The sequence below is a fragment of the Erythrolamprus reginae genome, chromosome 1, assembly GCF_031021105.1.
Source record: "Erythrolamprus reginae isolate rEryReg1 chromosome 1, rEryReg1.hap1, whole genome shotgun sequence".
Classification (NCBI taxonomy): Eukaryota; Metazoa; Chordata; class Lepidosauria; order Squamata; family Dipsadidae; genus Erythrolamprus; species Erythrolamprus reginae.
The window spans coordinates 242,564,091-242,587,377 of record NC_091950.1 but is presented as its reverse complement, the minus strand read 5'-3'; the positions used below and the strand labels follow the sequence as shown (position 1 = coordinate 242,587,377).

At 39.3% G+C, this 23,287-nt stretch overlaps 1 protein-coding gene across 7 annotated transcripts in view; it reads left to right on the top strand.

The window, feature by feature from the left end:
* The window catches only part of PLCB1 (phospholipase C beta 1), a 535,828-nt gene that overhangs the window by 98,464 nt on the left and 414,077 nt on the right, over nucleotides 1-23,287 (top strand). The window lies entirely within an intron of this gene.

Below are 23,287 nucleotides of genomic sequence, written 5' to 3'. Positions count from 1 at the left end.
TTTTCTGAAATCCTGTTTGGTGTTAGAAAAATTCCAGATATTAATGCTTAGAAAAATTTTTCATACTTTGGAAAATAATATTAAAACAGTTCTGATAAACTTGAGAAATCAGACCTTACTGAGTCGAGGTGGTGCAGTGGTTAGAGTGGAGTACTGCAGACTACTTCAGCTGATTGCTAGCTACAATTAGGCAGATCAAATCTCACCAGCTCAAGGTTGACTCAGCTTTCCATCCTTCTGAGGTGGGTAAAATGAGGATCCAGATTGTTGGGGGCAATATGCTGACTCTGTAAAACCTCTTAGAGAGGACTATAAGGCATTATGAAGCAGTCTGATTTCTCAAGTTTATCAGAACTGTTTTAATATTATTTTCCAAAGAGCGCTTTCTCTGAGTGCTTTGGGAATGCCCACCCCACCTCTCCTGCAGCCCCTTCGCTGACAGCCCTGGACAAAAGTGCTCCCAGTGAAGGGGCTGTGAGAGGGGCGGGGTGGGCATTCCTGAAGCACTCGGCAAAAGCGCTCCCAGCGAAAGCACTCCCAGCGAAAGCACTCCCAGCGAAAGCACTCCCAGCGAAAGCACTCCCAGCGAAAGCACTCCCAGCGAAAGCACTCCCAGCGAAAGCACTCCCAGCGAAAGCACTCCCAGCGAAAGCACTCCCAGCGGAAGCGCTCCCAGCGAAGCGGCTGTGAGAGCGCTTTCTCCGAGTGCTTTGGGAATGCCTGCCCCACCTCTTCTGCAGCCCCTTCATTGACAGCCCTGGACGAAAGCACTCCCAGCGAAGGGGCTGCAAGAGGGGCAGGGCAGGCGTTCCCAAAACACTCGGAGAAAACCCTTTCAGAGCCCCTTCACTGGGAGCACTTTTGCCGAGCTAGCCCCTTCTCAGCAGCCCCTCTGTTCCAGCCCCGCCCTCCCAAAGGGTGGGGCTGCTACGTTCCGGCGGATTCCATCCCTCTTGCCAGGACAAGAGGATAGTGGCGATGGTGACGGTTTTCCTTTCAGAAGTAGCAGCAGCACCGGGAATGTAACATCCACCGCTCTCGCCGCCCGCCCCCCCCGAACAAGGATCTGAATGTCAGCAGTGTTGGGCAAAAGGGGTGAGTTTTGGGCTTGCACGCATTAATCACTTTTCCATTGATTCCTTTGGAAAACATTGTTTCATCTTATGAACTTTTCACCTCACAAACCTTGTCCCAGAACCAATTAAGTTCGTAAGACGAGGCATTACAGTACTGTATTTCTTTGGTTGATGCAACATAGAAATGGCAAATTTTGGTATAGTCATCCTAAGAAAGTTTGATCCATTAAAGACAAATTCTGGAATTTTATAGAAATCCAGTGGGTATATTTCAGTGCTATTTTAATGTAACAATCGTTGAGCTGTATGATTGCTATTGATTCCGCTTCCTGCAACCTGATAATTCATACCCCATTCTGTTTCCTGGATAAACCCAGAAGGTAGATTTATATGAATTCTGGATCTGGGATTAAGGTTCAATGCAGCCAGAAGTTGGATTATCTGTCATGATGCTTGGCTTGTGGAATTTTCTCAAGATCTGGTATGCTATCAAGCCTGGGGGTTTGATAGGACAGGAAGCGATTTTGTAATGGCACTCTTACTACAGTTAACATTTTCCTGTCTTGTATTCCTCTCTTTTAATGGTGTTTATAATGATTGTTTTATATGTATTTGTTAGGTTTTTTTTAAAAAAAGTTAAGGGTTGTATGCTGCCTAGAGTCACTTCCTTAAACGTAGACTAACTTTATTATCATTTTGAATGTACGCTAATCAGCATACATTAAAATGAAATTACGTTGCTTACAGCTCTCCAAGGGTTTCCACTTCTAATATAAACATAAACACGACCAAATAAATAAATAAATAAATAAACAAACAAACAAACAAACAAACAAACAAACAAACAAACAAATAAATAAATAAATACAAAATTATGCCCGTACCCACATATATTATACGACACGGAGAAACAATGCAGTCTAGTTTGGATGCATACATGTACATGGCAAGGGAAACAAATCCTGCAAGTTTACCAGACGGATGGCATAGGGAACAAAGCTGTTAAAAATCTGAAAATCCTGCTAGAAATACCTCAAAGCCACCTCCAGAAACAGAAACAGACCATGAAGTAGCTGTGTGAGCTCTCTAACAATCCTTTCTTGTGAGATGAGTGGCTATATAAATACAATTAATACATTAAAAAAAAATTAAAAATAGTTATTTGAGAGTAAATTATTTTTTGTGTGCAATGTCATATTTATCAATACATAGGAACTGGAAAAAACTAATCTGCCTTCTGAACTGTTTTCTCAGTGAGTCTAACACAACCCTTTCCATTTTAATGGTAAATTCTTTGTGGGCAAAACAGTAGGTAAATACTGTAAACTTAATTATAGATTTATATGTAACATAAATGTAGTCCTTCAATTTCACGAGGTATGGCTGATACTCTACAATGTGGGTTGGCAGGAAATTACCCAGAGGTTCCACTGCTAGACTATTTAAACTCAGTAAGCAACAGCTACTCTATACAAACCAATGACTAAAAGAAGAGAAATTATTTTATTATATTATTACTCATAGTCCTTGGCAGGAAGTAGATTCTAACCATACTCTGGTTGATTTTGGGCAAGATATTTTTTTAAAAAAAGTCTGGAGAAAATGGAAGCAGTCATCTGAGATAGAACTCTCTAACTCAGAACAAATTTCCATTGAGAACATTAACACTGCCTTCTGGGGAAAAACTGTAAAGGTGACGCTGTATTGATAATAGCAGTAGCATTTAGACTTATACACTGCTTCATAGTGCTTTTACAGTCCTCTCTAGGCAGTGTACAGAATAAGCATATTGCCCCCAACATCTTATTTAGGGCCAAGCAATTGGCAAAAACTAAATTATGTAGCATTCTGAGTATACATTTTTCTATTTTTCTCCACCATAAAACATAATTACAAATACTAAAACAATACTTATAATCAAACATACGTAAAACTTTTCCTTTCCATGTTAAACCTTCAATGGAGGCTCTTATCTATTATTACTCTTCTAGACAAAAAAACCATGTAAAATTCATACAACATTATCAATTACTAAATCTCTAACTAATAAATCTTTTACTACACCTTACTATAAAAAAAACTTACATTACATCAATATGAACATTAACAAAATCTCTTCTATCTTAATAAAATATCCTAACATATAATAGAGGTTCTATATATACTGCTAAAAATAAATAAATAAATAAAGGGAACACTCAAATAACACATTCTAGATCTGAATGAATGAAATATTCTCATTGAATACTTTGTTCTGTACAAAGTTGAATGTGAAATTGATTGTCAATCAGTGTTGCTTCCTAAGTGGACAGTTTGATTTCACAGAAGTTTGATTTACTGGGAGTTATATTGTGTTGTTTAAGTGTTCCCTTTATTTTTTTGAGCAGTGTATATGTAAAATGAAAACCTCTCTTAGTACATTATAGCTAAGAATTGTGTTAAATCATTATTTAGTGCTACCACCATTTCTTATCATTGCTATCTGGTTAACAATATTTAAATTAATTCTCTTGTTTCAATTTTTCAGTATTAGCTAATTGTATATGTATATATCTCTTAACTCTCTAGCATTCCGCTAATTAGACTGGAGATCAGACTAAAAATTGCTGTAAGTTGTCTGCAAGGCAATAGAGATGAGATTGTTGACAAATGCACAGCCGGCGCCTTAAAGAGCCGGCCGAAATTGCCCCCAGAGCCGGAGAGACGCTGCCGGTGCTCATTTCTGGTTTCCGGGGAAAACCGGAAGTTTGGCTTCTGGCAGCGCACCAGGCCGGTGCGCTGCCTCTTGGGCCTGGGAGGAGATCCTATTTAAGGGCAGCTCGAAGTGGACCTCCTCCTTTTGCCCTCGGCTATCCTGAAAGTGAACACCTGCCTGCCCTCTTTTATCATACAGTGTGCCTAGATGGGGTCGCCTTGGGGCTGAATAGGAATTTTTGGTGGTCTTTCCTTGGTGCGGCCGTTTTTTCACCTATTCCACACTGTCGCTAAGGATGGACTGGTTAGGGTGTGCGGTGCAATGTAGAGATACATGGATTAATTTGGCTTGCCTCTGGTCACTGGGGTTTGGCAGGTATGGGGCGGAAATGGACAGTAGGAACAACTGTGCGTTCTCTTTTTGGGCATCTTTTCAAGATAATAGGCTGCCTCTCCCCATGAACTAGAGGTGCGTACAACTTCGGGGATTGGAGAGGGTAGCCCATGGGACATACCTTATCCAATTTCCCCCAGGGTTTGGACAGTGAGCTCCTCCCACACGCTTATGGGCGTGGCACAGATACAGGTAAAGGTGGCTACCTTCACCTGGATCAGCAAGGAGTTATGCCCAAGAGTTGCCATGAATGTTTTGACAGGTAAATTCCGCCCCATTAGTTGTTGGCCTCTGCAGGTCCTTTGTTTACACTGTTATAACGTTTGAATTATGTTATTTAAATTGATGTTATTCAAATTGATGTTATTTAAATTTATGCTAATTAATAAAGTGACCCATTATTAAAATCCAGCTACTGTCTCAGCCTCATTACTCCGCTTCCTGGACAATATGAGATTGTTGACAATATAGTCCTGGTGCCTTACTCTCTGAACCATCAATAGAAAAAAGTACTGTATATCTTGATTTCTCTTGAAACTAGACAGTAGCTTCAAAACTTTATTATTATAAGATGACTGCAGAAGACAATTTCCCCTGGGCCATTTAGAGCTGATTGTAGTTGACCTAGCTTCACTTTCTAAGCCATAGGATATTTTTAAAACTACCTAGAATTATGCCTCAATCAGCCTGGCTACTTGACAGCCAATAGCTGATAATCATCAGGAACAGAAAACCATCTAAAGATCATTGCACTGCTGTAACTGACATGATTTTGAAAGGATATTACGAGGCTTGGGTTTAACCTGTTCTCAAAACTTACAAGTTTTGAAAGCATTTTCTCTTTGCCAATATGTTCCTGGTTACTTTAAATTGACAAGAAAAGAAAGTGATTTGCAATTATTTCTGGGATCACTAGTCCCTTAAAACCAATTTAGGAGTAGATAACTGGTGGTCCATGCTAAGCTGGCTGGCGAATTCTGGGGGTTGAAGTACACAGGACTTAAAGTTGCTAAATTTGAAGAGCTCTGTTCTACTCCCTTACATAGCATTGAAGAACATTTTGAAAAGATGTACTGTATACTGAAATGTCTGAAGGCTCAGAAAGCACATCATTAAAACTATCCTTTATCTACTATTTGAGCAACTTCTTGGAAAGATAGGTAGAAAAAAATGTGGGATATAAATGAATTTATTTCATTAATTATAGCGACATCCCTTCTAGTTTATAAGCAATGTTAGAATTCCTAATATAGCCTTACTGATATAGATTCCTTCAGGTTAAGCAGAGGACTACTCAGCTGAGCAATGTATCACCCACAAGCCATATTTCCATCTTGTCTAGACTTTGTTTATTGTTTATTGGGGGAGTCATGCACACATGGAGGGCATTGAATTATGGGTGTGGGCGACAACCCCTCCATACTCTCTATGCTTTTGGCACACGGCGGCAAAAAGTTAGCCAAAACTGACCTAAGTGATACATGGATAATACCTTCTTTAAAGATCATTTTAAAGTTCATAATACCTTCTTTAAAGTTCATTTTTTTCATTTTAAACTTTCAGAGCTTTTACTGTGGTCTTATTCGATAAAAAGCTGTTTCGATTAAATGAATCATTGTTAATGACCTCAATACAATTTCAGTGGCTATTTCGGAGATCAGGGTTAATAGATAGCTGAAATAATGTTACTTAGTGATTAAAATGCTAAATGATTTATTCATTGGAACCCTGTGGATACTTTTGATGAGTTGAATTTCCTATCTAGAGGGTTGAGTTAATCATGCTTTGGGGGAAAAATAAGACATTTGAATAAGAGCTTCATCTTTCCTTTAATTATGGCAGATTTTATATTTAAAGAGTACAGCATTGAAAAGGATTGACTTTTCAGTTGCTATAACAGACCACTGATTCTTATGAGCAAGTTGCTTTGAACTAAATATCTTCAACGTTGAACTGTACAGGGAATTGACGTGATTTATGATAATGACTTGATGATGCATATTGAAGGTTTAATCAATCTGCTCAGACTATGGCTGTTTGCCTAAGATGACAGGATTTGAAGTTGTATTTTGCTCAATTGGCATTATTTGGCACATGAACTCATGTTGTTTGTACATAGATGGCACCACGTGTGTTGTCTCCATAACATGAAACAAAGGGATTGGCTATTATTTCCTATTGCAAACCTCTGGTGTGACTGCTGATACACATTAAAAAATGGCTCTCTATTTTTTACTCTATCAAGAAGAATAGGGAGAACCAGCCAAACTGCCAGATTTGGGGAGAATGGAAGGATTGTCATAAAGATAGTTAAAATAGTCCACATGCTGGGTTGCCAACACAATATGCCAAACAGTTTATTTCCTAACTTGTATTCTGTTCTTCACGGTCCAAAAAAACTAGTTCTCTGCATCTTGGAATGATTTTAGCAGCGTGCTCTGAATGGAGTAATTCTTTCATCATGAACATAATGAGCCTATTGTCAAATGTAATTCTTAAGTACAATTTGGTGTATTCTGAGGGGTGTTTCCTTGGCATAAAGAATATTGGTGATGGTGAACCCATTTCTATGGAGTAAATAATATTCTTTCATCCATGGAGTAAAGATCTTGCAGACAAAATCCACAAGAAAGTATTAGGGGGAAGAGGGTACCTGACTATTTTTGTGGGGAGCATGTTGAGGTTCAAAAGGTGATTTGTGTTTGAGGGAGAGAAAGAAAAAGAATGTGAGTGAGTGCATGTGTGTATTGGGCTATTCAGATGGACAAAAGGTGGACAGTGAAAAGATTTTTTTTCTTTTTCGAAACCTGGCCAACTGATGTCCCTTGGCATTCACAGGGAACAGCTCTGTTTCCTGACCTAGGCTGTAGTTTGAAGCTTATTCATCTCAGGAACAAAGGAACAGTTTTTCAATGCTATAATGTGTTTGTAAAAAGCCTACTGTCAGGGAACCTATTTCAGAAATATGGTGAAGTACAGAAATGTATTTAGCTGCAAAAACTGTAAAATGTCTTCTAAAGAATGTATTGGAATGCATTACATCTGATATAAAGCACCTGAGCTTCAGATTGCCTTATTATATATTCTCACATTACTATTTGATTTCCTATAGGTTAATTATGAGTTGGGATGCATTGAATGGTGCTATTAAGACATCTATTAACATGTCTTTCATAATGGAAGGAAGGAAACTTCTGAAAGTTAGAGAGGGAGGGAGGGAGAGAGGGAAATCGATTCTGACACCAGCAATTTCTGTAACCAGAAAAAATTGGTAATAGGCAAAACTGTGGATCATTAAAAAGAGAAGAAAACAAAACCACAGATGCTGGTTGAGGTGGATTGGAATGAAAGAGAATACCTGGCCCAAAGTTACACAGCTGGATTTTCCTGCCTAGGATAGGGCTACAACTTACAGTCTCCTGGTTTCTAGGCTAGTGCCTTATGCACTAGACCAGAGCTGTCAAACTCCCAATCCGTGACCCCCACATCTGGTTTAGCAAAGGTGGGGGAAGTCCCACTATGTCATGTGACACTGTCATGATGATTTGACATCTCTGCACTAGATCAAACTGATTCTCTTCACTACAAAAAAATCTTATTACAGGTTATTGAATAATAGTTGGGAATAATAAATATCTATATAATGAGGATGTTGTCTTACTGCATTCAGAAACAAATTTCACTGAAGTTTTAAATTATTTCTTTTTTCCCCCAACTTATCCTCATGCTAGCCTTGAGGGAAAATAAGGGGTTTTCCCCTCTGATTCCCTCCACTTTCTCCTACAAGCCAATTGTACCATGATTTTCCCCAAAACATCTTTTTTTACTTGCTTATGAAATAGTTATCCTGATTTTTATTCAAAAAAGCAAGATGACAAAATAAGAGGAGGTGTTTTTATACATTTATATTACACATACTTTTTACTTTATTTATAGTAGACTACCACTTTATTAATACCTCTGATAAAAGGTCAGTGAAAAAGAAATGATAGCACCTATCAAATGTTGTATGAAAAGGGTGGGAAGTTATCAAACTTGTGTGCCAGTCATAGGATAATAACACAGATGAAGTTTCTCTTTTTCAGTCTTGCAGGCAGGAAATACTGGAGCCCGCATAGAACTGCCAAAAAGAGCACTTATGTTCCTACCATACTTTTTTTTTAATGGCAGAAGAAGTGAATCTTTTAAATTGGGCAAGTCATTAAGGGTGATTATATTCCAGTCCCTTGGCCTCGAGTTATGTAAGACAGCTTACACATTGTGAGCACAAGGAACATGTGATGTTGAGTGACTTGGTACACAGAGTGCTACAGCATAGAATTTCTTCATTGCTATGACCACTGCAGTTCAGTTGACTCTGAATTTTATCTCTTTATTTAAGCACGAGTTTTTCACAAATGCTACCTGTTCCCATTCACCCAAGTAATTTTGAATCTGCTTTTCTCTTTTGGGAACAATGAGCAGAGGCACAGAAAAATGTTCTCCAATTCTTTCATTATTGATAAATAATTACATATCATCTTCCATTTTAATGGGACACTCATTCTCTGCAAGTACAGCCTACCTAGGAAGGTGATTATTCAAACACAAGTTAGCCAATGAGTTAAACTTGGTTGACTGCCTTGAGTGATTAAGTTTTTATTGTGCTTGTGGTTAGTATGAATTCCAAACAGTGTAAAGTTTTAATAGAACAAACAAACAAATACATGGTCTTTATATGCTTATCTAGCCAGTTTGGTGTAGTGTTTTATGGCACCGGATGACAAACCAGGAAACTGTGAGTTCTAGTGCTGCTTAGGCATAAAAGTCTAGCTGGGTCACTTTCTCTCAACCCACAGGGTTTTTGTTAGTGGGGGAAATAGCAGGAGGTAGGAGTACAGTATTAGATACGTTCGCCACCTTGAGTTATTTATAAAAATGATAAAGGCAAGATTTAAAAAAATTATTAAAAAGTCAATAAAGTAAAATACAGCATCTACTTAGTTTTATGTCACTGAATATGTTCAGTACATTTATGCAAGTTCAGAGGGATCAAATACATACACATAATCAAAAGGGCATAATGAATGTTTAATGTACAGGGATGCTCCTAAGCTTGTGAGCAGTGTATTGGGTAGAATGAACTGGGACAGGTGTAGGTAGAGGTGTGTGTGTGTGTGTGTGCATGTGTGTGTGCGTTATATGGTGGCTTATTTTGATGCTGTTATGATGGATAGAGCTGGTGGAGAGCCCAGTTTTGCTGGACAGGTATATATACGATCCAGACAATACCATCAACACATCTGCTCAAAATCGTAATTGGCTACTGCTAATAGCAGGCTAAACTGGGTGGGGTTTCACCAGCTCCATAGAAAATAGCTATGGCTGCGAGTTTAGTACAGGGGAAATCAAGGATTTTCAGTTAAAAGTTGGCATTTAAGTCAGTATAATCAGTACTAAAGCTATTACAGAACATTTGGTTGCTTTAGATCTTTTGTTTAAATAGAACTGAAGAAAATGTCTTATGTCTGGGAGAAATTAAATTACCTGGTTTGAACGATACTTCTGATTTTTGTGTGGCTTCAAATAACAAGGAATAGACTTTGGGGTTTGGCAGCTCATAGTAACCAAATAGCTTTCTAATTGAGCATAGTAGCAATTTGGCAATTAGATGGACCAGTTTCTAGTTATCACTCTGATTGATTCCCTATATTTGACTGCCACTATAGAAGCTTTTCCTACCCTAAATATTAGGTTGGAGAGTATTGAGATAGAAACAGCACAGCAGGTTGAGTTGACTCTGCATAATAAAAGGAAGGGGATATTAGTTCAGTAACTTTCCTTGAAGTAATAGGAGCTGTAATTTTCATACACTATCAGATTGATCTGTGTATACAGTAAACCCAAATAAAGATAACTGTCCCATAGAAATGATTAAAAAATAATCTTTAAAAACTATCAAATGTTATTGTAACCACTATAACAAAAAATAGAAATCTTATTGATTGCAGCCCTTGAATAAAGGCAATCTTACATTTTGGAACCTACAGGACGAAATTAATCCTGGATAAGATTTCAAATCTCTAGCTTTTATATCGCTAAATATTCTGCCCTTGTGGAGTCATGATTTGAACAGGTTTGAGTAATGTTATTGAGGAAATGTTGTTGAAGAGTAAAACAGTGGCTTGTAGGTAGATTTTCTCAGTTGTTACTACCTACTGCCATGGTATGACTATGAGCTCCTATCCAGGTTCAATCAGTTCACTTCTAGTTTTTCTCCACCAATGTTCTAGGTGTTACTTCTGGTGCCCTAGTTTGCAGACCTGCTTGGTAAATTAAGAGGTAAATTGATCAATAGACAGTGGCTATTGGGTAGGGCAGCCATGGGGATGATCTTGGAGAAACTATTCCAGAAACCTTTAAGACAACAATAGGTGCCTAAGCATGTTTTGAACCTGGGTGAGAAAGGGATTCAAGTGGTCTTCCAACATCTCTTGATGTAAGAGGGAGGGAGGGAGGAAGGAAGGAAGGAAGGAAGGAAGGAAGGAAGGAAGGAAGGAAGGGGAAACACAATCAGACTTACAAAATAAAGTTACAATTGCCTTTCTCTATCTTACACCTAATTCTAGTTTACTTATGGAATCTGTTTTCTGAACTGGAAACCTCATAAGAATGAAAGCTTAAGAACAATCTCATGTAGCACTCTGGTTAGATATGGGATTTGAGGTTACAACAAACCTCAGGTAAATGAGTGAACAGTCTAACAATAGTAGAGGCCTGACAATTAACAGAATTCTAATTCTGTCAAATTCTAATCCATTCCACAAAATAAAACTTCCAGAGAGTACCATCAGTGTGTTAAATAAAAGATTACCGTACTTGGGACACGCTCATGGTTATTCTCAGCCACAGAGTGCAGATAATGAAGTGCATCACTAATATAAACTGGGAAGAAAATAATACCAACCCTGACATGAGCTCTAGGAGCCTAATAGGTTTCCAAAATGCTGCAAGATCATTTTAGAGCATTCACAAGCAAAATACTCATTCAAAATTCTCTTTTTTGATTGGCTGCCCTAAACTTTCTTAGCTGCAGGGGGAAAAGATCTGATGTTTTCTGCCATGTTTTAGTCTAAAAATGAAACTTTAGCTTTAAGGCACAGAACCTTATACGATGTAGCTTCAGAAACTCAGCATAAAAGAAATAAATTTATTATTCCAGTTTATAGGCATTCTGTAGGCATTCTTGTTATGCACATCCTACAGCCCGATTTGCATAATAAAGGAATGTGTCAACAGTAGCATAACCTTAGAGATCCATGATGGATGAAAAAGATTCTTGCAAAATGAGGCTTATGCTCTTGTGAGTAGCAAAGGATCAAAAGCTTTTGCAGTTATCTGCATGGAGTTTGGACTCAACTGTATTTGATTTGATTTATTGTATTCATATTGGGATTGTCTGATAAAGGAATAAATCCAAACATCTCAGCTATACTGGGAATGGTTGAATTGATACGTACGTATGTATGAATGAAATGAGAACCCAAATTTATTTGAATTGGTGTGATTGGGAATCAGCGTGTTTACCAAATTTATGACGATCAGTGAAGGCAGCCAAGCAGATAATACTGAATAAGGAAGCAAACAATGGATGCAGAATGCAGCATTGAGACATTTTTGCATTTAAATTCTGTATGCAGATACTGTAGGCTGGTTCTAGTTGTCAGAGATGTCTGGACTGAATTTTTTCATTAATTTTATTCTCAAATCTCCAGGGAAAAGAATAAAAATGGGAGCAAAGGGCAAGCGGGAGACTGGAATTAAAGTTATCACTGTAGCCAAAGGGGTGGAAATTTGGAAAGACATTATGAAACAGTTTCATTTTCAGCTGGATTACCCATGTTTTACTATTGTATGTCACACTGTACTAGTAGCAAATACAGAAGAAAGGAGAAAATCCTTCCTTCTAAAGGAAATTCTAAATAAGTTAAATCCTATTGTCATCTATTTATAAACCTATTATATAATAAAAAATAGCTCATGAAGGCAAGTAATTATAATTTAATTGTCTTCAAAGGAAAAAAGAAGTTTCCAAATTAAAATAAGATGACCTTTAGAAAATTCTCTCCTCGATTGTTGTGTTCAAATACCAGCCTATTTTTGCAAAGGTAAAAAAAAACTATTGTCATTTCACACACACAATAAAACGTATGATGAACTCAAATAGATTAGCGTGATGAATGATTTGTAATTGTCAAATGGACATCAATTTCACAGCAAGTCCTAGTATAAAGGCCAAAAGATAGCTAGAACAAATTTAATTTAATCAATCTGTTTGTCTGTCTGTTAAATTTCTGAGCTGTCCAACTCCTTGCAGACTAAGTTATAGACTAAGTTATGCTAGGTTATACCAAGTGGTTGCTATAATTGGCCCTTATTTATTCTGCATTTTAATATAGGAATATATGACAGTAGGCATGGACTAGATAGACCAAACATATATGAAATAGATAATCGAGTACTCTTGAACACCAGTCTGCTTCTCATATAGAGACTGCTTTTTAAAAAAGATTTTTCTTACTTCCCCAACATCCCACATTTTAAATTGACTTTAAGGGGCAATCCAATCCATACTGTTTGAAGCAAGAAATAATTCAGGAGGTTGTAATGCCAAGTTTTTTATGCTAGATTCATATTGGAAAGAACCGTGAAATTTGGCAAAACCTCTGATTACCATTCAGATTGATGGTAGGTCAGCCAATAGAAAGTGGATGCCGCAGTAATCCTAATTGAATAGACTTTAATTTTCAATATTGGGTTCTTAATTTGATTTGACAATTTATTTTGGAGAAAATGTTAGGTAAATGTGTGTTTAAGCCTTGAGATTAATAATAATGCTATTTTTCATATGCATATAATTTAGGACAAAAGTATAGAATGCAACTTTATTTTGTATATAACATTACTTTGTGATTTGAAATTACAGTATAAAGTGTTGACCTTCAATGATGTGAATTTAAAAGTCATTGGCATCTGTGGCTGCATGATAAGAATTCCATCTGAATAATTCATATTTAACCAATTTTGCCCAGGCACTTAAAGAAGAAGTGTTTTTAACATCTTTTTTTCATTTTTAATAAACCAGATTCCATGTATAATTTTGGTGAAAGCTGATTTTGAAGGAAAAAGACCCCTTCCCCAATTTTAATATTAAAAATGAATAAGCAGCCCTCAGCCCTGAGTGATGATCTATAGATCTAAGATCTATGATAGTGATCCTTTCCTTCAGGGAGCTCTTCCCTAATTCTATTCATATGGTCATTAGCCTTCAGTCAGAGGGAAACAATAAACTAAAATTAGCTGCTTTGTGGAGAAGTGCCAGAAGGATTTTATACTTGGAGGAGTAAGCAATGTTTTACAGTTACGTAATGGAGCAGCGTATTGCTGGCAGCGATGCCCAGTAATAGCTGTTCAAACACAAAACAAGCCAGTTACCTCAGGCTTTAAGACTTTATATCACGTAGTTGCCCTTCTGTAACTTGCACCAGCTGCTCAGTGATTTCTTCCTGTGGGAGACAAATTGATTCTGGTAATGTCAACACTAGATTCCTTCTTCTCTATCGAATCCCGTAGGTCAAGTCTATGTAAGCACCTCAGAGTTCTAATGGAATCCTTTGATGGGACAGCAATCTTTATGCCATACCTGGTTATGTCTCCCAGGGATTAAAAAAAGGTCCTCTCTCCTACAAATTAATTTACTACCACAAGAAAAGAAGTTGTAACCCAATTTGCTGTGCTAGGTCTGGCTCACTTTTTAACACAGGGTATGTTCTTAAAAATGGGTGTTTTATTGTTGCAATCTTAAATTTCCTGACAGAACAATTAACCAGCTTGCCTCCAGACGTAATGAATGTTCCAACACTGGAAGTTTTAAAGATGATGTTGGATAACCATTTGTCTGAAGTAGTGTAGAGTTTCCTGCTTAAGCAGGGGGTTGGACTAGAAGACCTCCAAGGTCCCTCTGTTGTTGTGGTTATATGATGATGATGATGATGATGATGATGATGATAGGAACTTTCTTCATTCAACTCTGTGTGGCGAGAGAAAACCAGTTTTATTCTTCTGTACTTATCTTTCATTTTTGCAATACCAAACGTTTATTCACAAAAACTCAATACAGTACTACAAAAAACAGTGTTTCTAACAGTAGTTGGCTCATTCCATATTTCAGCTTCCATTTTTTCGAGTCACTGAATTTAGCTAGTTATATGCTGTGTGGAAAAGGCAAGTAACCACCTGTTTCTCCAAAACCTTTTCACTCTAGGCCCAAAGCAAACCATACTATTAATCACCATACACAATTATTACATTTCAAATTTAAGTTGTAAACAAATTTATTTATTGATTTGATTTGATTTGATTTGATTTGTATGCCGTCCCTCTCCGTGGACTCGAGATCTTGCTTTCTGTGCATGCATAGAAGCAAAATCTAACTGAGACATGTGCGCACACCTGCAGCAGAAGCAAAGCTCTGTGTTCAGTGCAGCAGTAGAGGTGGGATTGGGAATCCACCCCTGGTCATTTCACCAACGTGATGTAGATGCACACTTCCAAAGCAATGCGAACTGGTAGGGAAGGTATGTGGAACCCACCCGTGTTCTTATTCTAACTTTTCATTCCAAAATGGGCCTATTTTAGATTGTATCATATTATTATGCTATTACATCTGTTTGCTGGATCATCTTTGTACTTTTAGTATGTTATGTTTGCATCTCTTTAATTCTGTGACTGGATTCTGATGAACACTTCTCTCAAATGGTTTCAGATGATTCTGTGTTGATTAAAATCCTGATATCATGGGGGGGGGGGGTTTGGAATTTTTATAAGCCAAGTTTTTGTCTTAAAATCCCCCTCCAAATAACAGTGTTTTTCACTTCAGACCTTTTGGAATTAATGTACGTTATGCATTTAATGACTCCAATAAGTCATGTTCGGCATTCATGCTTTAAGCTATCAACCCACACATTTTACACTGGAGTCAGTTGTCATTTATTACTCGGAGCATTCATGGTTTAATTTCTCCCTTTTACTAGAAACATGAAATTTAATGTGTTGAAATTAATATGAATAGTTTGTTGCCGACTTTGATGTACTGTGCTTAGTAGCCTGTTCTGAACTAAGATGGGTTTTAATTCAGGTAATTAAGGCAGGGATCAAAGGTTAAGGATAGATTTATGCATTGATTGTGTGCTTATATTTTATGATCACAGAAATAACTAATGTCTGGGATGACTCCAGAAGTATCCAAAAGATGAAGATCAACAAGGAATGCCTGTATTAGAACTTATATATGCAGCAGGTTTACAAGGATAGCTGCAATCAATGCAGGGTTAATTTTGATTTGTGTTGTATAATATCTTTGGCACTTTTACAAAATTAAAATTGAGCACATATGTCCAAAATAATTCTTAGCTATTGATGAAGTTATTTATGTCTTTTTAAAAGTATGACATATGATCCTTACACCACAGTATTGATTTATGATTTTATTACAAAATTTGCCATGAATTTGTTTTTGGGAAGAGTTGAGATATGCTTTAAACTGATTTTCTTTAAATGCTTCTCAGTCCAAAGGAAAGTTAATGTTTAGAAGAAGTAATGTATTTATGTTTTTCTACTAGTTAAATCACTGTCTAACACACAGGTGTCAAACTCGTGGTGTCGCATTGGTGTCACGTGATGTATTGTGATATTTTTCCCTTCACGGAGCTGAGATAGCTATGGACTCCACATGACCCATCCAGTCCATGTCCTGCCAGTATGACACCCCTGGTCTAACACAACCTTGCCTGCTTTAAGAAGTGTGGACGTCAACTCCTAGAATTCCGTAGCCAGCATAGCTGCCATGTGTCTTAAACTGCCCAAGGTTGTGTTAAATTTTGCTGCTACTCACCCCAAACATCAGTCATTTTGACAAGGGGGAAATGATAAAGGGTAAAATGAACTTACAGAGAAAATAGAATTTGCTCAGATCTTAGATCACATAGAAGCCTACATACACATATGTGCACAACAGTGATGGGTTGCTCCCAGTTCAGACTGGTTCTTAGAACCGGTAGCGCTGACAGAGGGAGGCATTTCTGGGCATGTGCAAATGAATCACGAAAGCACACTCAAAACAGTGGCAAAATATTTTACAACTCACACTGGTGCACAAGTAGGCTTCTCTGTCCATGGTCTGAAAAGCTCTTTTAACATTGATAGGGAATATAGCCCCATTCATCATGTGAAGAATATTGTTAATCAGAATAACTTAAATGATCAAGTAAAACAGGCTTTCTTAAATTATAATTGGGGGCAGTCACTTATTTTCAGTCCAATCCATGTCAAAGTATTGATGTGGAGAACAAAAACATATTTCTTTTTAATAGGATGGAAATGTTAAATATGTTCCCCACTCTGAGCTTTATATAAAAAGGCAAGATTGAATAATCCTCATCAATCAACGCCACTGGATTCTTAGGATTGTTAGGATCTGCCCTTAACAGCAAAAAAACTTTAAATTCTATGGTAAATCTCTTCCTGGAAATTAATATTAATATTTAAGATGTCTAATATAAGCAATGGTTTATATTATGTCTTATACAATTATAAAACAACTTTCATAGGTGCATGATGTGATCCATACACCCTTCCCCCACATTAGTATACAAATAATATTTTCTGACTTGAAATAAAGAATTAACTACTCTAAAAAACAAATTATTATAATGTTCCTGGTTCCAGGTGCTTTTTATTTGTATTACGAAATGCCTCCTGGAGCAACAATTTCTGCTCTGAAACAGCTTCAGATGTCATGGATTAACAAGGAATAATGTGTTATTGCTTATATAGAGGCTTGCAAGGGAATTTGAAATCAATGAAAAGTTAGTACACCTAACAATTTAAGAAACTAAATTCATATTGTACATTTTTATTTTTCCATATATATAGGCTAAATTAGGGAGGAATTCAGAATTGGAAACTCCAAGAGTTTGACCGAAAGTATTTAATAATTTATTTGGAGTAACCACACAGGGAATGCAAATACCTCCACACCAAGGGTGGGTTCCAACTTATCTTGTTGCTGGTTTGGTTCCTGCAAAGCCATGTGGTCACACCTTGCGCACATTTAAAAAAACTGGAGGAAACATCCAAAAACAAGATGGTGACTGCATACACAATGCCGGAAATTCAGTTTCTGCCCATGCTCAGAAGAAAAACAAGTTTAAAAATTTTTTAAAAAAACAAAAGAGCTGAAACCAAGATGGCGACCCCATGCACAGTGCTGGAAACTCAGCTTCTGTGCATGCTAAGAAATTTTTTTTTAAAAAAATTCAAAAATATTTTTTTAATAAAAAAGATGGCGGTGCCCATAGACCGACACCTACTGAACCTGGTTGGTGATGTCATCGTGACATCATCAGCGGGTCGCTACTGGTTTGGGTGAACTGATCCGAATTGGGAGGAACCCACCTCTGCTTCACATTCTCAGTTACTAGTTGCAGATGTCCAGAAGAGGAAGCAAAGAAGTAACTAAATAAAATGGTGTCCAATTGAAACCTTATAATTAAATCTAATTTTAATAAGATTCTACTCACTCCCAGTCCTGTCTGCCAAAGGATAACAACTGGTGAAGGCAGGAGTTGTGCCTTCTCTGCCATAATGCTGCCTCTGGAGCACTCTGAGAATAGGATCGCCCTGATCCTACTGGCATTTTGGAAGTCCTTGAAGACTTGGCCTGTGCCTGGAGTTCCAAGGGTATGGAGGACCCTGTTCCTTAGTGATGCTGACATCGATGAATTATAATACCTCATAGGTGTAATTTGTATTTAATTTCTTTTTGTATCATGTTTTAATTGTATTTATGATTGTGTCATTGATTAGAGATGGGTGACCATCTAATTAATTAATTGATCCAACTAATCCAACTAATTAATTGATTAATACCTTCTCACATGCATGCTAATATGCAGTTCTCCAAATATTGCTGATTATTGCAAATTGTAAAGTAACCCCGAAGTAACAACTGCCCAATAGAGAAGGATGTGGAAAAAATAGGTTCATTGATACCCAGCGTGCCACATGTTGCCCACCTGTAGTAGATGATGCTTCAGGGATTATGAGAATTGAAGTCCAAGTTGATGAAAACTTGTGCAGATGGAAAAGATCTAGTTGAGACAAAGTAACATAATAACTATATGTATTATCTATCTATCTATCTATCTATCTATCTATCTATCTATCTATCTATCTATCTATCTATCTATTTATTGGATTTGTATGCCGCCTCTCTCCGGAGACTCGGGGTGCCTAACAGCGACAATAAAACAGTGTACAATAGTAATTTGGTATTAGAAATGATTAAAAATCCATTAATATAATATATAATATATTAATTAATATAATATTACCCCCAAATTATGTAGATTTTTAAAAAAAAATATATTCCTTTGTATTTTGGGCAAGGGGGAGGATGGTGATGGTTGTTTTATTCTTTATGTTGTTTTATTTCCAATTTTGATATATTGTTTACTTAAAAGAAAGAAGAAATGGAAGATGAAAATACTGTGCAGATATAAATTAAGCACAATTGATAAACAAAGGAAGTAGACAAAAAATAAGACCGCATAGGAAAGTAATTTCCCTTCATTGGGAAGTTGCTGTCATCAGAAAAGTTGTATAGGATAAATCTGTGAATGCTTCTTCAAATTTAAACATAGCTCAGTACAAATATGTAGCAGGTATACAAATATTGTGTACCAGGTGACACAATAACCGTTCATATATGCAATCTGTTATCAGTTGTTTTCTTCACTGATCATTTGGCTCAATATACTGTACTCACAAGTCTGTTTCAATGGTACTGATTAGCCTCTAAGGTTGCATCTAAGGCAATTTAGAAAAGCTGGAATGGTAGGAATGCTCTCAGTATGCAGACATTCAACAGAAAGCTCTAGCCCAGGACTGAATTGAGAGGCATACTTTTTATGCATGTTGGGAGCAACCAAAATGCAAAGTGCAAAAATTGAGGCTCTAGGCCAGTGATGGCAAACCTTTCCCCCCCCAGATTCTGAAAGAGCATACGTGCATGCTATCACGCATGTGCGAGTGCCCACACCCATAATTCAATGCCTAGGGAGGGCAAAAACAGCTTCCCCTGCCCTCCTGGAGGCCCTCTGGAGGCAGGAAATGGCCTGTTTTCCAACTTGTGGTGGGCCCAGTAGGTTCATGTTTCACCTTCCCCAGGCTCCAAAGGCTTCCAAATGCATGTTGGAGCTGAGCTAAGGCAACAGCTCATGTGACAGCAGATATGGCTCCATGTGCCACTTGTGGCACCCGTGCCATAGGTTCACCATCACTGCTCTAAGCTATATGAGGCTACTATTGAAGACCACCTAAACAGAGGTGTCAAATGACGACCATGGATCACAAGCAAGCCCATTCCAGCCCGTGAAGAGGGTAATGTCGCGATATGTCACGTGATAGCAATGTGACATGGAAAATTTGACATCCGTTACAAAGTAGCTTCAAATTGTCCATGGTATATAGGGCTATGAATATTTATCGGCATGCCTAAGGAAGTCCATGGAAGTAATTGAATGTGTGAATGACCTTGGGGAACAAGGGGAAGAGATGTTACCATGAACCAATTAGACAAGAGGCAGGTGTCGTAATGATCAGAGAGAGATGTTAGGAAGGACCTGTCCTTTTGGATCAGCGTGGAAGGTGGCAGCAGGAAGTTTGTACTTTCCAGTTTGTACTTTCAATAAAATAGAATTAGTTTATCTTGGTTTCCCATCTGTTAGGTTTAACCGGAAGGGCTTTTGTTTGATTAGGGATGCTGCATGCTAGTTTGCTTCTGGGTGCAATTCAAGGTGCTAATAGTTGCTTTTTACATCTTACATGACATCAGGGCTGGTTAATTGAGGTAGTGTCTGTTCCATAGGATTTACCTGGCTGAATCAGTCTTGTAGGGGTCAAATGCTCTGGGTTTCAATTCTGAATGGGTTTCTGCTGGTTTCTTCCATTAAACAATGCTGTCTTTCTGGATTGCAGAAGCACACCTTCTCTGTAGAAGCACCTGCACTATAGAATATGGCTTCCACTGAGATCCATCCTATTGAAATGTCCAAGGGCCTTGAAGACCTGGCTCATCACCAAGGCCCTAGAGACTTGGACAGCATACAAAGTAATAAAAAAAATTTAAAAAATGGGGTACCTGAACTTTCAACTATTCTGCAAGTTCTTATACTGGCTTGGTCCTTGCATCTTACCATTCACTGAAGCATCTGGATGTTATCCAGCTATGGACAACAATCACTGCACGTCTAAGGCAACTTTTCATAAATTTTCTGCGAGGGCATATTTGATTTTGCTCTTTTCAGGTTGCTATTTCTATCAAAAGAATGTATAGCTGTAGTAATACATTCTATCCTGTATCTGGACAGAATAAAAGTATAACATTTGGTACATATTATTTCTACCCAACCAAGAAGATGTTGAGTACTTATTACTCTAGAAGATGGAAGTACATTTCAAAACTTTCCCAGTGCTTGCTTTCAGATTGAATGTGAGTCATTGGTATAATGTGGCCACAAAGTAGAATAAATGTACTTAAACTATATTAGGGAATGTATAGTTTCTTTTCATATTTTGACTTAGTTCAAGTATGGTACTTACATCACAAGAAATGATAGCTCTCCCTCTCCCTTCCCCTCCATCCCTCTCTCCATGTGTGTGTGTAACATATTTTTACTGATAATGAAAAGGAAGGGAGACTAGTATAAATCTATTTCAAGCTTATTTTGTTCTCATCAGCTAGCCATGCCCTTACTGGGATTTGAACCTGGGAAGTCTGCCTATAAGATCACATATTATATATATGTACAGTGATCCCCCGGTTATTGCGTTCCCGACCATTGCGAACAGGCTAATTTGCGATTTTTCAACCCGGAAGTCAAAACACCATCTGCACATGCGTGCCCTTTTTTCTATGGGCACGCATGCGTAGATGGCGCCGGGCGGATCAGCTGCTGGGCGGCTTCCCTGGGTCTTCCCCCTCTTGCTGGCGGGAGGGCGAAGCCCCCCCAGCACCCGCTCGCCTGCCGTTCGCCCGGCCACCCGCCCTTCGCCGCTCGCCCGCCCTTCGCCCGCCCACCCGCCGTTCGCCCGCCGTTCGCCGCTGTCGACGTTTTAAAACACCCGCGCCGCTTCGCAGCTGTCTCCTGAAGCCGAACGCGGAAATTAGCGTTCGGCTTCAGGAGACAGCTGCGAAGCAGCACGCATGTTTTAAAACGTCGACAGCAGCATGTGCAGATAGTGTTTTTACTTCCACCGCAGCAGCGAGGCTTCTCCGCTGACTACTGGCGAACTTCCCCGCTTTAGGAGTCAGCGGAGAAGCGGCGCACCTGTTTTAAAACGATCGGAGCCGGCCTGGTGCGCCGCTTCTCCGCTGACTCCTAAAGCGGGGAAGTTCACCAGGAGACAGCTGCGAAGCGGCGCGCGTGTTTTAAAACGTCGCAGCCGGCCTGGGGGGGCTCGGGGGCTTGTCCCCGAGCCCCCCAGGCCGGCTGCGACGTTTTAAAACACGCGCGCCGCTTCGCAGCTGTCTCCTGAAGCCGAACGCTAACTTCCGCGTTCGGCTTCAGGATTTTTCAACCCGGAAGTCAAAACACCATCTGCGCATGCGTGCCCTTTTTTCTATGGGCACGCATGCATAGATGGCGCCGGGCAGATCAGCTGCTGGGTGGCTTCCCTGGGTCTTCCCCCTCTTGCTGGCGGGAGGGCGAAGCCCCCCCCAGCACCCGCTCGCCCGCCATTCGCCCGGCCACCTGCCATTCGCCGCTCGCCCGCCCTTCACCCGGCCACTCGCCGTTCGCCCGCCATTCGCCGCTGTCGACATTTTAAAACACGCGCGCCGCTTCGCAGCTGTCTCCTGGTGAACTTCCCCGCTTTAGGAGTCAGCGGAGAAGCGGCGCACCAGGCTGGCTCCGATCATTTTAAAACAGGTGCGCCGCTTCTCCGCTGACTCCTAAAGCGGGGAAGTTCGCCAGGAGTCAGCGGAGAAGCCTCGCTGCTGCGGCGGAAGTAAAAACACCATCTGCACATGCGCAGATGGTGTTTTTACTTCCGCAGCGCTACTTCGCGAAAACCTGCTCATTGCGGGGGGTCCTGGAACGGAACCCTCGCAATGATCGGGGGATCACTGTATATAATTTCATCCACCTCCTGGTTTTTCTCTAGGCGCTCAAAGAAGCATACATAATGTTCCCTCCTCATAAAAGGCAGAGAGGGAAATGATATAAGAAACAGAAGCATTTTGGAGTGCGATATCATTAACGCAGGTTAAAAATTTTACACTGTAAATGGTGTAAACAGGAACTTTATTGATTTTGTTAGCTTAGTTGATTTAAGACGTTTGTTTAAAATTCCATCTACTGTATTTCCTCCATTGTATATACCAATACAGTGATAACTCGTCTTACAAACCCCTTGTCATACAAACTTTTCGAGATACAAACCCGGGGTTTAAGATTTTTTTGCCTCTTCTTCCAAACTATTTTTATCTAACAAACTCAAGCCGCCGCCACTGGGATGCCCCGCCTCTGGACTTCTGTTGCCAGTGAAGCGCCCATTTTTGCCCTGCTGGGATTCCCCTGAGGCTCCCCTCCATGGGAAACACCACCTCCGGACTTCTGTGTTTTTGCGATGCTGAAGGGGAATCCCAGCAGTACAAAAACGGGTGCTTCGCTGACAACGGAAGTCCGGAGGTGGGGTTTCCCAGCAAGGGCAGCCTCAGTGAAATCACAGCATCACAAAAACACGGAAGTCCGGAGGTGGGGTTTTGAGGACTTCCATGTTTTTGCGATGCTGCAATTTTGCTGAGGCTCCCCTCGCTGGAAACCCCAACTCCGGACTTCCATTGCCAGCGATGCACCTGTTTTTGCACTGCTGGGATTCCCCTGCTGGGATTCCCCTGCAGCATCACAAAAACACGGAAGTCTGGAGGTGGGGTTTCCCATGGAGGGGAGCCTCAGGGGAATCCCAGCAGCACAAAAATGGGCACTTTGGCTGGCAAAAGGGGTGAATTTTGGGCTTGCAC